The following is a 12923-nucleotide window of genomic DNA, read 5'->3' as shown; positions in this document are numbered from 1 at the left end:
GCGGAGGGCTGTAGTGGTAAAACAGCATCCTTAGGTCGCTCGTTCAAATCCGGCTCGAAGGACTTTTGCCAAATGCAAATTTTATTGAATACTTGGAAAGTAAAATACTTGGAAAATAACATAACAGACAATTTATAATTATATTATATTTCATCACTGAAAATAGATGCCTTTTGCTTTGAGGCTGTGGCCACGTTATGTTTCTGTCCAACACCAATCTTCATTGGTTTCCTGTGAGGTGATTCGGATCCCCATCTCTTGCTATGAACTGGCAAAACAGCAGAATCCCCTTGACAATCTTGATTTCTCAAGGGAAATGAGAGAACAGTATACACCATCCAAGATATTAAAATATTGTCAAGGCCCAACACGGCTGAATACTCTGAGGAGATGGCCTGTCAGGCGCCGCCTTTCAACTTTTCCTCCTTACTATGCTGGTCAGTAACATGCGGGAGACTGCGGAGGGGGTCATTTTCTTAATTGGGAACTGATGTGCTTTTACTCAATTCGGGAACCTCACAAGCCAAATTTGTAGTATTTTGCACGAATTGCAAGAGATGTTTACAAGTCGACGGTTGAAGTGGAAGCTCGTATTGAGTTTGCTAGAGAATGATTAGCCAAGCCTTCGATAGCTCAGTTGGTAGAGCGGAGGACTGTAGTGGTAAAACAGGCATCCTTAGGTCGCTGGTTCAAATCCGGCTCGAAGGACTTTTGCCAAATGCACATTTTATTGAATACTTGGAAAGTAAAATACTTGGAAAGTAAGATAACAGACAATTTATAATCATATCATATTTCATCACTGAAAATAGATGCCTTTTGCTTTTAGGCTGTGGCCACGTTATTTTTCTGTCCGACACCAATCTTCGTTGGTTTCCTGTGAGGTTTTTTGGATCCCCATCTCTTGCTATAAACTGACAAAACAGCAGAATCCCCTTGACAATCTTGATTTCTCAAGGGAAATGGGAGAACACTATACACCATCGAAGATATTAAAATATTGTCAAGGCGGAACACTGATAAATACTCTGAGGAGATGGCCTGTGAGGCGCCGCCTTTCAACTTTTCCTTCTTAGTATGGTGGTCAGTAACATGCGGGAGACTGCGGAGGGGGTCATTTTTTTAATTGGGAACTGATGTGCTTTTACTCAATTCGGGAACCTCACAAGCCAAATTTGTAGTATTTTGCACGAATTGCAAGAGATGTTTGCATGTCGACGGTTGAAGTGGAAGCTCGAATTGAGCTAGCTAGAGAATGATTTGCCAAGCCTTAGATAGCTCAGTTGGTAGAGCAGAGGACTGTAGTGGTAAAACAGTCATCCTTAGGTCGCTGGTTCAAATCCGGCTCGAAGGACTTTTGACAAATGCAAATTTTATTGAATACTTGGAAAGTAAAATACTTGGAAAATAAAATAACAGACAATTTATAATTATATTATATTTCCTCACTGAAAATAGATGCCTTTTGCTTTGAGGCTGTGGCCACGTTATTTTTCTGTCCAACACGAATCTTCATTGGTTTCCTGTGAGGTGTTTTGGATCCCCATCTCTTGCTATGAACTGGCAAAACAGCAGAATCTCCTTGACAATCTTGATTTCTCAAGGAAAATGAGAGAACACTATACACCATCCAAGGTATTAAAATATTGTCAAGGCCCAACACTGCTGAATACTCTGAGGAGATGGCCTGTGAGGCGCCGCCTTTCAACTTTTCCCCCTTAGTATGGTGGTCAGTAACATGCGTGAGACTGCGGAGGGGGTCATTTTTTTAATTGGGAACTGATGTGCTTTTACTCAATTCGGGAACCTCACAAGCCAAATTTGTAGTATTTTGCACGAATTGCAAGAGATGTTTGCATGTCGACGGTTGAAGTGGAAGCTCGAATTGAGCTAGCTAGAGAATGATTTGCCAAGCCTTCGATAGCTCAGTTGGTAGAGCGGAGGGCTGTAGTGGTAAAACAGGCATCCTTAGGTCGCTCGTTCAAATCCGGCTCGAAGGACTTTTGCCAAATGCAAATTTTATTGAATACTTGGAAAGTAAAATACTTGGAAAATAACATAACAGACAATTTATAATTATATTATATTTCATCACTGAAAATAGATGCCTTTTGCTTTGAGGCTGTGGCCACGTTATGTTTCTGTCCAACACCAATCTTCATTGGTTTCCTGTGAGGTGTTTTGGATCCCCATCTCTTGCTATGAACTGGCAAAACAGCAGAATCCCCTTGACAATCTTGATTTCTCAAGGGAAATGAGAGAACACTATACACCATCCAAGATATTAAAATATTGTCAAGGCCCAACGCGGCTGAATACTCTGAGGAGATGGCCTGTCAGGCGCCGCCTTTCAACTTTTCCTCCTTACTATGCTGGTCAGTAACATGCGGGAGACTGCGGAGGGGGTCATTTTCTTAATTGGGAACTGATGTGCGTTTACTCAATTCGGGAACCTCACAAGCCAAATTTGTAGTATTTTGCACGAATTGCAAGAGATGTTTACAAGTCGACGGTTGAAGTGGAAGCTCGTATTGAGTTTGCTAGAGAATGATTAGCCAAGCCTTCGATAGCTCATTTGGTGCGGACTGTAGTGGTAAAGCAGGCATCCTTAGGTCGCTGGTTCAAATCCGGTTCGAAGGACTTTTGCCAAATGCACATTTTATTGAATACTTGGAAAGTAAAATACTTGGAAAGTAAAATAACAGACAATTTATAATCATATCATATTTCATCACTGAAAATAGATGCCTTTTGCTTTGAGGCTGTGGCCACGTTATTTTTCTGTCCGACACCAATCTTCGTTGGTTTCCTGTGAGGTGTTTTGGATCCCCATCTCTTGCTATGAACTGGCAAAACAGCAGAATCTCCTTGACAATCTTGATTTCTCAAGGAAAATGAGAGAACACTATACACCATCTAAGGTATTAAAATATTGTCAAGGCCCAACACTGCTGAATACTCTGAGGAGATGGCCTGTGAGGCGCCGCCTTTCAACTTTTCCCCCTTAGTATGGTGGTCAGTAACATGCGGGAGACTGCAGAGTGGGTTATTTTTTTAATTGTCAACTGATGTGCTTTTACTCAATTCGGGAACCTCACAAGCCAAATTTGTAGTATTTTGCACGAATTGCAAGAGATGTTTGCATGTCGACAGCTGAAGTGGAAGCTCGTATTGAGCTTGCTAGAGAGCAATTTGCCAAGCCTTCGATAGCTCAGTTGGTAGAGTGGAGGGCAGTAGTGGTAAAACAGGCATCCTTAGGTCGCTCGTTCAAATCCGGCTCGAAGGACTTTTGCCAAATGCAAATTTTATTGAATACTTGGAAAGTAAAATACTTGGAAAATAACATAACAGACAATTTATAATTATATTATATTTCATCACTGAAAATAGATGCCTTTTGCTTTGAGGCTGTGGCCACGTTATGTTTCTGTCCAACACCAATCTTCATTGGTTTCCTGTGAGGTGTTTTGGATCCCCATCTCTTGCTATGAACTGGCAAAACAGCAGAATCCCCTTGACAATCTTGATTTCTCAAGGGAAATGAGAGAACACTATACACCATCCAAGATATTAAAATATTGTCAAGGCCCAACACGGCTGAATACTCTGAGGAGATGGCCTGTGAGGCGCCGCCTTTCAACTTTTCCTCCTTACTATGCTGGTCAGTAACATGCGGGAGACTGCGGAGGGGGTCATTTTCTTAATTGGGAACTGATGTGCTTTTACTCAATTCGGGAACCTCACAAGCCAAATTTGTAGTATTTTGCACAAATTGCAAGAGATGTTTACAAGTCGACGGTTGAAGTGGAAGCTCGTATTGAGTTTGCTAGAGTTGGTTTTCCAAGCCTTCGATAGCTCAGTTGGTAGAGGGGAGGACTGTAGTGGTAAAACAGGCATCCTTAGGTTGCTGGTTCAAATCCGGCTCGAAGGACTTTTGCCAAATGCAAATTTTATTGAATACTTGGAAAGTAAAATACTTGGAAAGTAAAATAACAGACAATTTATAATTATATAATATTTCATCACTGAAAATAGATGCCTTTTGCTTTGAGGCTGTGGCCACGTTATTTTTCTGTCCAACACCAATCTTCATTGGTTTCCTGTGAGGTGTTTTGGATCCCCATCTCTTGCTATGAACTGGCAAAACAGCAGAATCCCCTTGACAATCTTGATTTCTCAAGGGAAATGAGAGAACACTATACACCATCCAAGATATTAAAATATTGTCAAGGCCCAACACGGCTGAATACTCTGAGGAGATGGCCTGTGAGGCGCCGCCTTTCAACTTGTCCCCCTTAGTATGGTGGTCAGTAACATGCGGGAGACTGCAGAGGGGGTCATTTTTTTAATTGGGTACTGATGTGCTTTTACTCAATTTGGGAACCTCACAAGCCAAATTTGTAGTATTTTGCACGAATTCAAGAGATGTTTACAAGTCTACGGTTGAAGTGGAAGCTCGTATTGAGTTTGCTAGACAATGATTTGCCAAGCCTTCGATAGCTCAGTTGGTAGAGCGGAGGACTGGAGTGGTAAAACAGACATCCTTAGGTCGCTGGTTCAAATCCGGCTTGAAGGACTTTTGCCAAATGCACATTTTATTGAATACTTGGAAAGAAAGTAAAATACTTGGAATGTAAAATAACAGACAATTTATAATTATATTATATTTCATCACTGAAAATAGATGCCTTTTGCTTTGAGGCTGTGGCCACGTTATTTTTCTGTCCGACACCAATCTTCGTTGGTTTCCTGTGAGGTGTTTTGGATCCCCATCTCTTGCTATGGACTGACAAAACAGCAGAATCCCCTTGACAATCTTGATTTCTCAAGGGAAATGGGAGAACACTATACACCATCCAAGATATTAAAATATTGTCAAGGGGGAACACTGATGAATACTCTGAGGAGATGGCCTGTGAGGCGCCGCCTTTCAACTTTTCCTCCTTAGTATGGTGGTCAGTAACATGCGGGAGACTGCGGGGGGGTCATTTTTTTAATTGGGAAGTGATGTGCTTTTACTCAATTCGGGAACCTCACAAGCCAAATTTGTAGTATTTTGCACGAATTGCAAGAGATGTTTACAAGTCGGAGGTTGAAGTGGAAGCTCGAATTGAGCTAGCTAGAGAATGGTTTGCCAAGCCTTCGATAGCTCAGTTGGTAGAGCGGAGGACTGTAGTGGTAAAACAGGCATCCTTAGGTCGCTGGTTCAAAGGACTTTTGACAAATGCAAATTTTATTGAATACTTGGAAAGTAAAATACTTGGAAAATAACATAACAGACAATTTATAATTATATTATATTTCATCACTGAAAATAGATGCCTTTTGCTTTGAGGCTGTGGCCACGTTATTTTTCTGTCCGACACCAATCTTCATTGGTTTCCTGTGAGGTGATTCGGATCCCCATCTCTTGCTATGAACTGGCAAAACAGCAGAATCCCCTTGACAATCTTGATTTCTCAAGGGAAATGAGAGAACAGTATACACCATCCAAGATATTAAAATATTGTCAAGGCCCAACACGGCTGAATACTCTGAGGAGATGGCCTGTCAGGCGCCGCCTTTCAACTTTTCCTCCTTACTATGCTGGTCAGTAACATGCGGGAGACTGCGGAGGGGGTCATTTTCTTAATTGGGAACTGATGTGCTTTTACTCAATTCGGGAACCTCACAAGCCAAATTTGTAGTATTTTGCACGAATTGCAAGAGATATTTACAAGTCGACGGTTGAAGTGGAAGCTCGTATTGAGTTTGCTAGAGAATGATTAGCCAAGCCTTCGATAGCTCAGTTGGTGAGGACTGTAGTGGTAAAACAGGCATCCTTAGGTCGCTGGTTCAAATCCGGTTCGAAGGACTTTTGCCAAATGCACATTTTATTGAATACTTGGAAAGTAAAATACTTGGAAAGTAAAATAACAGACAATTTATAATCATATCATATTTCATCACTGAAAATAGATGCCTTTTGCTTTGAGGCTGTGGCCACGTTATTTTTCTGTCCGACGCCAATCTTCGTTGGTTTCCTGTGAGGTGTTTTGGATCCCCATCTCTTGCTATGAACTGGCAAAACAGCAGAATCCCCTTGACAATCTTGATTTCTCAAGGGAAATGAGAGAACACTATACACCATCCAAGGTATTAAAATATTGTCAAGGCCCAACACTGCTGAATATTCTGAGGAGATGGCCTGTGAGGCGCCGCCTTTCAACTTTTCCTCCTTAGTATGGTGGTCAGTAACATGCGGGAGACTGCGGAGGGGGTCATTTTTTTAATTGGGAACTGATGTGCTTTTACTCAATTCGGGAACCTCACAAGCCAAATTTGTAGTATTTTGCACGAATTGCAAGAGATGTTTGCATGTCGACGGTTGAAGTGGAAGCTCGAATTGAGCTAGCTAGAAAATGATTTACCAAGCCTTCGATAGCTCAGTTGGTAGAGCGGAGGACTGTAGTGGTAAAACAGGCATCCTTAGGTCGCTGGTTCAAATCTGGCTCGAAGGACTTTTGCCAAATGCAAATTTTATTGAATACTTGGAAAGTAAAATACTTGGAAAATAACATAACAGACAATTTATAATTATATTATATTTCATCACTGAAAATAGATGCCTTTTGCTTTGAGGCTGTGGCCACGCTATGTTTCTGTCCAACACCAATCTTCATTGGTTTCCTGTGAGGTGTTTTGGATCCCCATCTCTTGCTATGAACTGGCAAAACAGCAGAATCCCCTTGACAAGCTTGATTTCTCAAGGGAAATGAGAGAACACTATACACCATCCAAGATATTAAAATATTGTCAAGGCCCAACACGGCTGAATACTCTGAGGAGATGGCCTGTGAGGCGCCGCCTTTCAACTTTTCCTCCTTACTATGCTGGTCAGTAACATGCGGGAGACTGCGGAGGGGGTCATTTTCTTAATTGGGAACTGATGTGCTTTTACTCAATTCGGGAACCTCACAAGCCAAATTTGTAGTATTTTGCACGAATTGCAAGAGATGTTTACAAGTCGACGGTTGAAGTGGAAGCTCGTATTGAGTTTGCTAGAGTTGATTTCCCAAGCCTTCGATAGCTGAGTTGGTAGAGGGGAGGACTGTAGTGGTAAAACAGGCATCCTTAGGTCGCTGGTTCAAATCCGGCTCGAAGGACTTTTGCCAAATGCACATTTTATTGAATACTTGGAAAGTAAAATACTTGGAAAGTAAGATAACAGACAATTTATAATCATATCATATTTCATCACTGAAAATAGATGCCTTTTGCTTTGAGGCTGTGGCCACGTTATTTTTCTGTCCGACACCAATCTTCGTTGGTTTCCTGTGAGGTGTTTTGGATCCCCATCTCTTGCTATAAACTGACAAAACAGCAGAATCCCCTTGACAATCTTGATTTCTCAAGGGAAATGGGAGAACACTATACACCATCGAAGATATTAAAATATTGTCAAGGCGGAACACTGATAAATACTCTGAGGAGATGGCCTGTGAGGCGCCGCCTTTCAACTTTTCCTCCTTAGTATGGTGGTCAGTAACATGCGGGAGACTTCGGAGGGGGTCATTTTTTTAATTGGGAACTGATGTGCTTTTACTCAATTCGGGAACCTCACAAGCCAAATTTGTAGTATTTTGCACGAATTGCAAGAGATGTTTGCATGTCGACGGTTGAAGTGGAAGCTCGAATTGAGCTAGCTAGAGAATGATTTGCCAAGCCTTCGATAGCTCAGTTGGTAGAGCGGAGGACTGTAGTGGTAAAACAGACATCCTTAGGTTGCTGGTTCAAATCCGGCTCGAAGGACTTTTGACAAATGCAAATTTTATTGAATACTTGGAAAGTAAAATACTTGGAAAATAAAATAACAGACAATTTATAATTATATTATATTTCCTCACTGAAAATATATGCCTTTTGCTTTGAGGCTGTGGCCACGTTATTTTTCTGTCCAACACGAATCTTCATTGGTTTCCTGTGAGGTGTTTTGGATCCCCATCTCTTGCTATGAACTGGCAAAACAGCAGAATCTCCTTGACAATCTTGATTTCTCAAGGAAAATGAGAGAACACTATACACCATCCAAGGTATTAAAATATTGTCAAGGCCCAACACTGCTGAATACTCTGAGGAGATGGCCTGTGAGGCGCCGCCTTTCAACTTTTCCCCCTTAGTATGGTGGTCAGTAACATGCGGGAGACTGCAGAGTGGGTTATTTTTTTAATTGTCAACTGATGTGCTTTTACTCAATTCGGGAACCTCACAAGCCAAATTTGTAGTATTTTGCACGAATTGCAAGAGATGTTTGCATGTCGACAGCTGAAGTGGAAGCTCGTATTGAGCTTGCTAGAGAGCAATTTGCCAAGCCTTCGATAGCTCAGTTGGTAGAGCGGAGGGCTGTAGTGGTAAAACAGGCATCCTTAGGTCGCTCGTTCAAATCCGGCTCGAAGGACTTTTGCCAAATGCAAATTTTATTGAATACTTGGAAAGTAAAATACTTGGAAAATAACATAACAGACAATTTATAATTATATTATATTTCATCACTGAAAATAGATGCCTTTTGCTTTGAGGCTGTGGCCACGTTATGTTTCTGTCCAACACCAATCTTCATTGGTTTCCTGTGAGGTGATTCGGATCCCCATCTCTTGCTATGAACTGGCAAAACAGCAGAATCCCCTTGACAATCTTGATTTCTCAAGGGAAATGAGAGAACAGTATACACCATCCAAGATATTAAAATATTGTCAAGGCCCAACACGGCTGAATACTCTGAGGAGATGGCCTGTCAGGCGCCGCCTTTCAACTTTTCCTCCTTACTATGCTGGTCAGTAACATGCGGGAGACTGCGGAGGGGGTCATTTTCTTAATTGGGAACTGATGTGCTTTTACTCAATTCGGGAACCTCACAAGCCAAATTTGTAGTATTTTGCACGAATTGCAAGAGATGTTTACAAGTCGACGGTTGAAGTGGAAGCTCGTATTGAGTTTGCTAGAGAATGATTAGCCAAGCCTTCGATAGCTCAGTTGGTAGAGCGGAGGACTGTAGTGGTAAAACAGGCATCCTTAGGTCGCTGGTTCAAATCCGGCTCGAAGGACTTTTGCCAAATGCACATTTTATTGAATACTTGGAAAGTAAAATACTTGGAAAGTAAGATAACAGACAATTTATAATCATATCATATTTCATCACTGAAAATAGATGCCTTTTGCTTTTAGGCTGTGGCCACGTTATTTTTCTGTCCGACACCAATCTTCGTTGGTTTCCTGTGAGGTTTTTTGGATCCCCATCTCTTGCTATAAACTGACAAAACAGCAGAATCCCCTTGACAATCTTGATTTCTCAAGGGAAATGGGAGAACACTATACACCATCGAAGATATTAAAATATTGTCAAGGCGGAACACTGATAAATACTCTGAGGAGATGGCCTGTGAGGCGCCGCCTTTCAACTTTTCCTTCTTAGTATGGTGGTCAGTAACATGCGGGAGACTGCGGAGGGGGTCATTTTTTTAATTGGGAACTGATGTGCTTTTACTCAATTCGGGAACCTCACAAGCCAAATTTGTAGTATTTTGCACGAATTGCAAGAGATGTTTGCATGTCGACGGTTGAAGTGGAAGCTCGAATTGAGCTAGCTAGAGAATGATTTGCCAAGCCTTAGATAGCTCAGTTGGTAGAGCAGAGGACTGTAGTGGTAAAACAGTCATCCTTAGGTCGCTGGTTCAAATCCGGCTCGAAGGACTTTTGACAAATGCAAATTTTATTGAATACTTGGAAAGTAAAATACTTGGAAAATAAAATAACAGACAATTTATAATTATATTATATTTCATCACTGAAAATAGATGCCTTTTGCTTTGAGGCTGTGGCCACGTTATGTTTCTGTCCCACACCAATCTTCATTGGTTTCCTGTGAGGTGTTTTGGATCCCCATCTCTTGCTATGAACTGGCAAAACAGCAGAATCCCCTTGACAATCTTGATTTCTCAAGGGAAATGAGAGAACACTATACACCATCCAAGATATTAAAATATTGTCAAGGCCCAACGCGGCTGAATACTCTGAGGAGATGGCCTGTCAGGCGCCGCCTTTCAACTTTTCCTCCTTACTATGCTGGTCAGTAACATGCGGGAGACTGCGGAGGGGGTCATTTTCTTAATTGGGAACTGATGTGCGTTTACTCAATTCGGGAACCTCACAAGCCAAATTTGTAGTATTTTGCACGAATTGCAAGAGATGTTTACAAGTCGACGGTTGAAGTGGAAGCTCGTATTGAGTTTGCTAGAGAATGATTAGCCAAGCCTTCGATAGCTCATTTGGTGCGGACTGTAGTGGTAAAGCAGGCATCCTTAGGTCGCTGGTTCAAATCCGGTTCGAAGGACTTTTGCCAAATGCACATTTTATTGAATACTTGGAAAGTAAAATACTTGGAAAGTAAAATAACAGACAATTTATAATCATATCATATTTCATCACTGAAAATAGATGCCTTTTGCTTTGAGGCTGTGGCCACGTTATTTTTCTGTCCGACACCAATCTTCGTTGGTTTCCTGTGAGGTGTTTTGGATCCCCATCTCTTGCTATGAACTGGCAAAACAGCAGAATCTCCTTGACAATCTTGATTTCTCAAGGAAAATGAGAGAACACTATACACCATCTAAGGTATTAAAATATTGTCAAGGCCCAACACTGCTGAATACTCTGAGGAGATGGCCTGTGAGGCGCCGCCTTTCAACTTTTCCCCCTTAGTATGGTGGTCAGTAACATGCGGGAGACTGCAGAGTGGGTTATTTTTTTAATTGTCAACTGATGTGCTTTTACTCAATTCGGGAACCTCACAAGCCAAATTTGTAGTATTTTGCACGAATTGCAAGAGATGTTTGCATGTCGACAGCTGAAGTGGAAGCTCGTATTGAGCTTGCTAGAGAGCAATTTGCCAAGCCTTCAATAGCTCAGTTGGTAGAGTGGAGGGCAGTAGTGGTAAAACAGGCATCCTTAGGTCGCTCGTTCAAATCCGGCTCGAAGGACTTTTGCCAAATGCAAATTTTATTGAATACTTGGAAAGTAAAATACTTGGAAAATAACATAACAGACAATTTATAATTATATTATATTTCATCACTGAAAATAGATGCCTTTTGCTTTGAGGCTGTGGCCACGTTATGTTTCTGTCCAACACCAATCTTCATTGGTTTCCTGTGAGGTGTTTTGGATCCCCATCTCTTGCTATGAACTGGCAAAACAGCAGAATCCCCTTGACAATCTTGATTTCTCAAGGGAAATGAGAGAACACTATACACCATCCAAGATATTAAAATATTGTCAAGGCCCAACACGGCTGAATACTCTGAGGAGATGGCCTGTGAGGCGCCGCCTTTCAACTTGTCCCCCTTAGTATGGTGGTCAGTAACATGCGGGAGACTGCAGAGGGGGTCATTTTTTTAATTGGGTACTGATGTGCTTTTACTCAATTTGGGAACCTCACAAGCCAAATTTGTAGTATTTTGCACGAATTCAAGAGATGTTTACAAGTCTACGGTTGAAGTGGAAGCTCGTATTGAGTTTGCTAGACAATGATTTGCCAAGCCTTCGATAGCTCAGTTGGTAGAGCGGAGGACTGGAGTGGTAAAACAGACATCCTTAGGTCGCTGGTTCAAATCCGGCTTGAAGGACTTTTGCCAAATGCACATTTTATTGAATACTTGGAAAGAAAGTAAAATACTTGGAATGTAAAATAACAGACAATTTATAATTATATTATATTTCATCACTGAAAATAGATGCCTTTTGCTTTGAGGCTGTGGCCACGTTATTTTTCTGTCCGACACCAATCTTCGTTGGTTTCCTGTGAGGTGTTTTGGATCCCCATCTCTTGCTATGGACTGACAAAACAGCAGAATCCCCTTGACAATCTTGATTTCTCAAGGGAAATGGGAGAACACTATACACCATCCAAGATATTAAAATATTGTCAAGGGGGAACACTGATGAATACTCTGAGGAGATGGCCTGTGAGGCGCCGCCTTTCAACTTTTCCTCCTTAGTATGGTGGTCAGTAACATGCGGGAGACTGCGGGGGGGTCATTTTTTTAATTGGGAAGTGATGTGCTTTTACTCAATTCGGGAACCTCACAAGCCAAATTTGTAGTATTTTGCACGAATTGCAAGAGATGTTTACAAGTCGGAGGTTGAAGTGGAAGCTCGAATTGAGCTAGCTAGAGAATGGTTTGCCAAGCCTTCGATAGCTCAGTTGGTAGAGCGGAGGACTGTAGTGGTAAAACAGGCATCCTTAGGTCGCTGGTTCAAAGGACTTTCGACAAATGCAAATTTTATTGAATACTTGGAAAGTAAAATACTTGGAAAATAACATAACAGACAATTTATAATTATATTATATTTCATCACTGAAAATAGATGCCTTTTGCTTTGAGGCTGTGGCCACGTTATTTTTCTGTCCGACACCAATCTTCATTGGTTTCCTGTGAGGTGATTCGGATCCCCATCTCTTGCTATGAACTGGCAAAACAGCAGAATCCCCTTGACAATCTTGATTTCTCAAGGGAAATGAGAGAACAGTATACACCATCCAAGATATTAAAATATTGTCAAGGCCCAACACGGCTGAATACTCTGAGGAGATGGCCTGTCAGGCGCCGCCTTTCAACTTTTCCTCCTTACTATGCTGGTCAGTAACATGCGGGAGACTGCGGAGGGGGTCATTTTCTTAATTGGGAACTGATGTGCTTTTACTCAATTCGGGAACCTCACAAGCCAAATTTGTAGTATTTTGCACGAATTGCAAGAGATATTTACAAGTCGACGGTTGAAGTGGAAGCTCGTATTGAGTTTGCTAGAGAATGATTAGCCAAGCCTTCGATAGCTCAGTTGGTGAGGACTGTAGTGGTAAAACAGGCATCCTTAGGTCGCTGGTTCAA

At 41.6% G+C, this 12923-nt stretch overlaps 5 non-coding genes across 5 annotated transcripts; all 5 read left to right on the top strand.

Moving 5' to 3' along the window:
• The first annotated feature begins 622 nt into the window (after nucleotides 1–622).
• TRNAY-GUA (transfer RNA tyrosine (anticodon GUA)) lies at nucleotides 623–708 on the top strand. Its single transcript is given in 2 exon segments — nucleotides 623–659; nucleotides 673–708. It is a non-coding gene; the product is annotated as a tRNA-Tyr (tRNA).
• Nucleotides 709–4490: 3782 nt separating this feature from the next.
• Nucleotides 4491–4576, top strand: TRNAS-GGA (transfer RNA serine (anticodon GGA)). The gene is given in 2 exon segments: nucleotides 4491–4527; nucleotides 4541–4576. It is a non-coding gene; the product is annotated as a tRNA-Ser (tRNA).
• Nucleotides 4577–7705: 3129 nt separating this feature from the next.
• Nucleotides 7706–7791, top strand: TRNAY-GUA (transfer RNA tyrosine (anticodon GUA)). The gene is given in 2 exon segments: nucleotides 7706–7742; nucleotides 7756–7791. It is a non-coding gene; the product is annotated as a tRNA-Tyr (tRNA).
• Nucleotides 7792–8997: 1206 nt separating this feature from the next.
• On the top strand, nucleotides 8998–9083 carry TRNAY-GUA (transfer RNA tyrosine (anticodon GUA)). The gene is given in 2 exon segments: nucleotides 8998–9034; nucleotides 9048–9083. It is a non-coding gene; the product is annotated as a tRNA-Tyr (tRNA).
• A 2491-nt stretch (nucleotides 9084–11574) lies between these two features.
• Nucleotides 11575–11660, top strand: TRNAS-GGA (transfer RNA serine (anticodon GGA)). The gene is given in 2 exon segments: nucleotides 11575–11611; nucleotides 11625–11660. It is a non-coding gene; the product is annotated as a tRNA-Ser (tRNA).
• Nucleotides 11661–12923: the final 1263 nt, after the last annotated feature.

This window comes from Ambystoma mexicanum, chromosome 1p (genome assembly GCF_040938575.1).
Source record: "Ambystoma mexicanum isolate Mex_15411 chromosome 1p, UKY_AmexF1_1, whole genome shotgun sequence".
Lineage (NCBI taxonomy): Eukaryota > Metazoa > Chordata > Amphibia > Caudata > Ambystomatidae > Ambystoma > Ambystoma mexicanum.
Note: the sequence above shows the minus strand (reverse complement) of the source record. Positions and strands in the feature narration are given on the sequence as shown.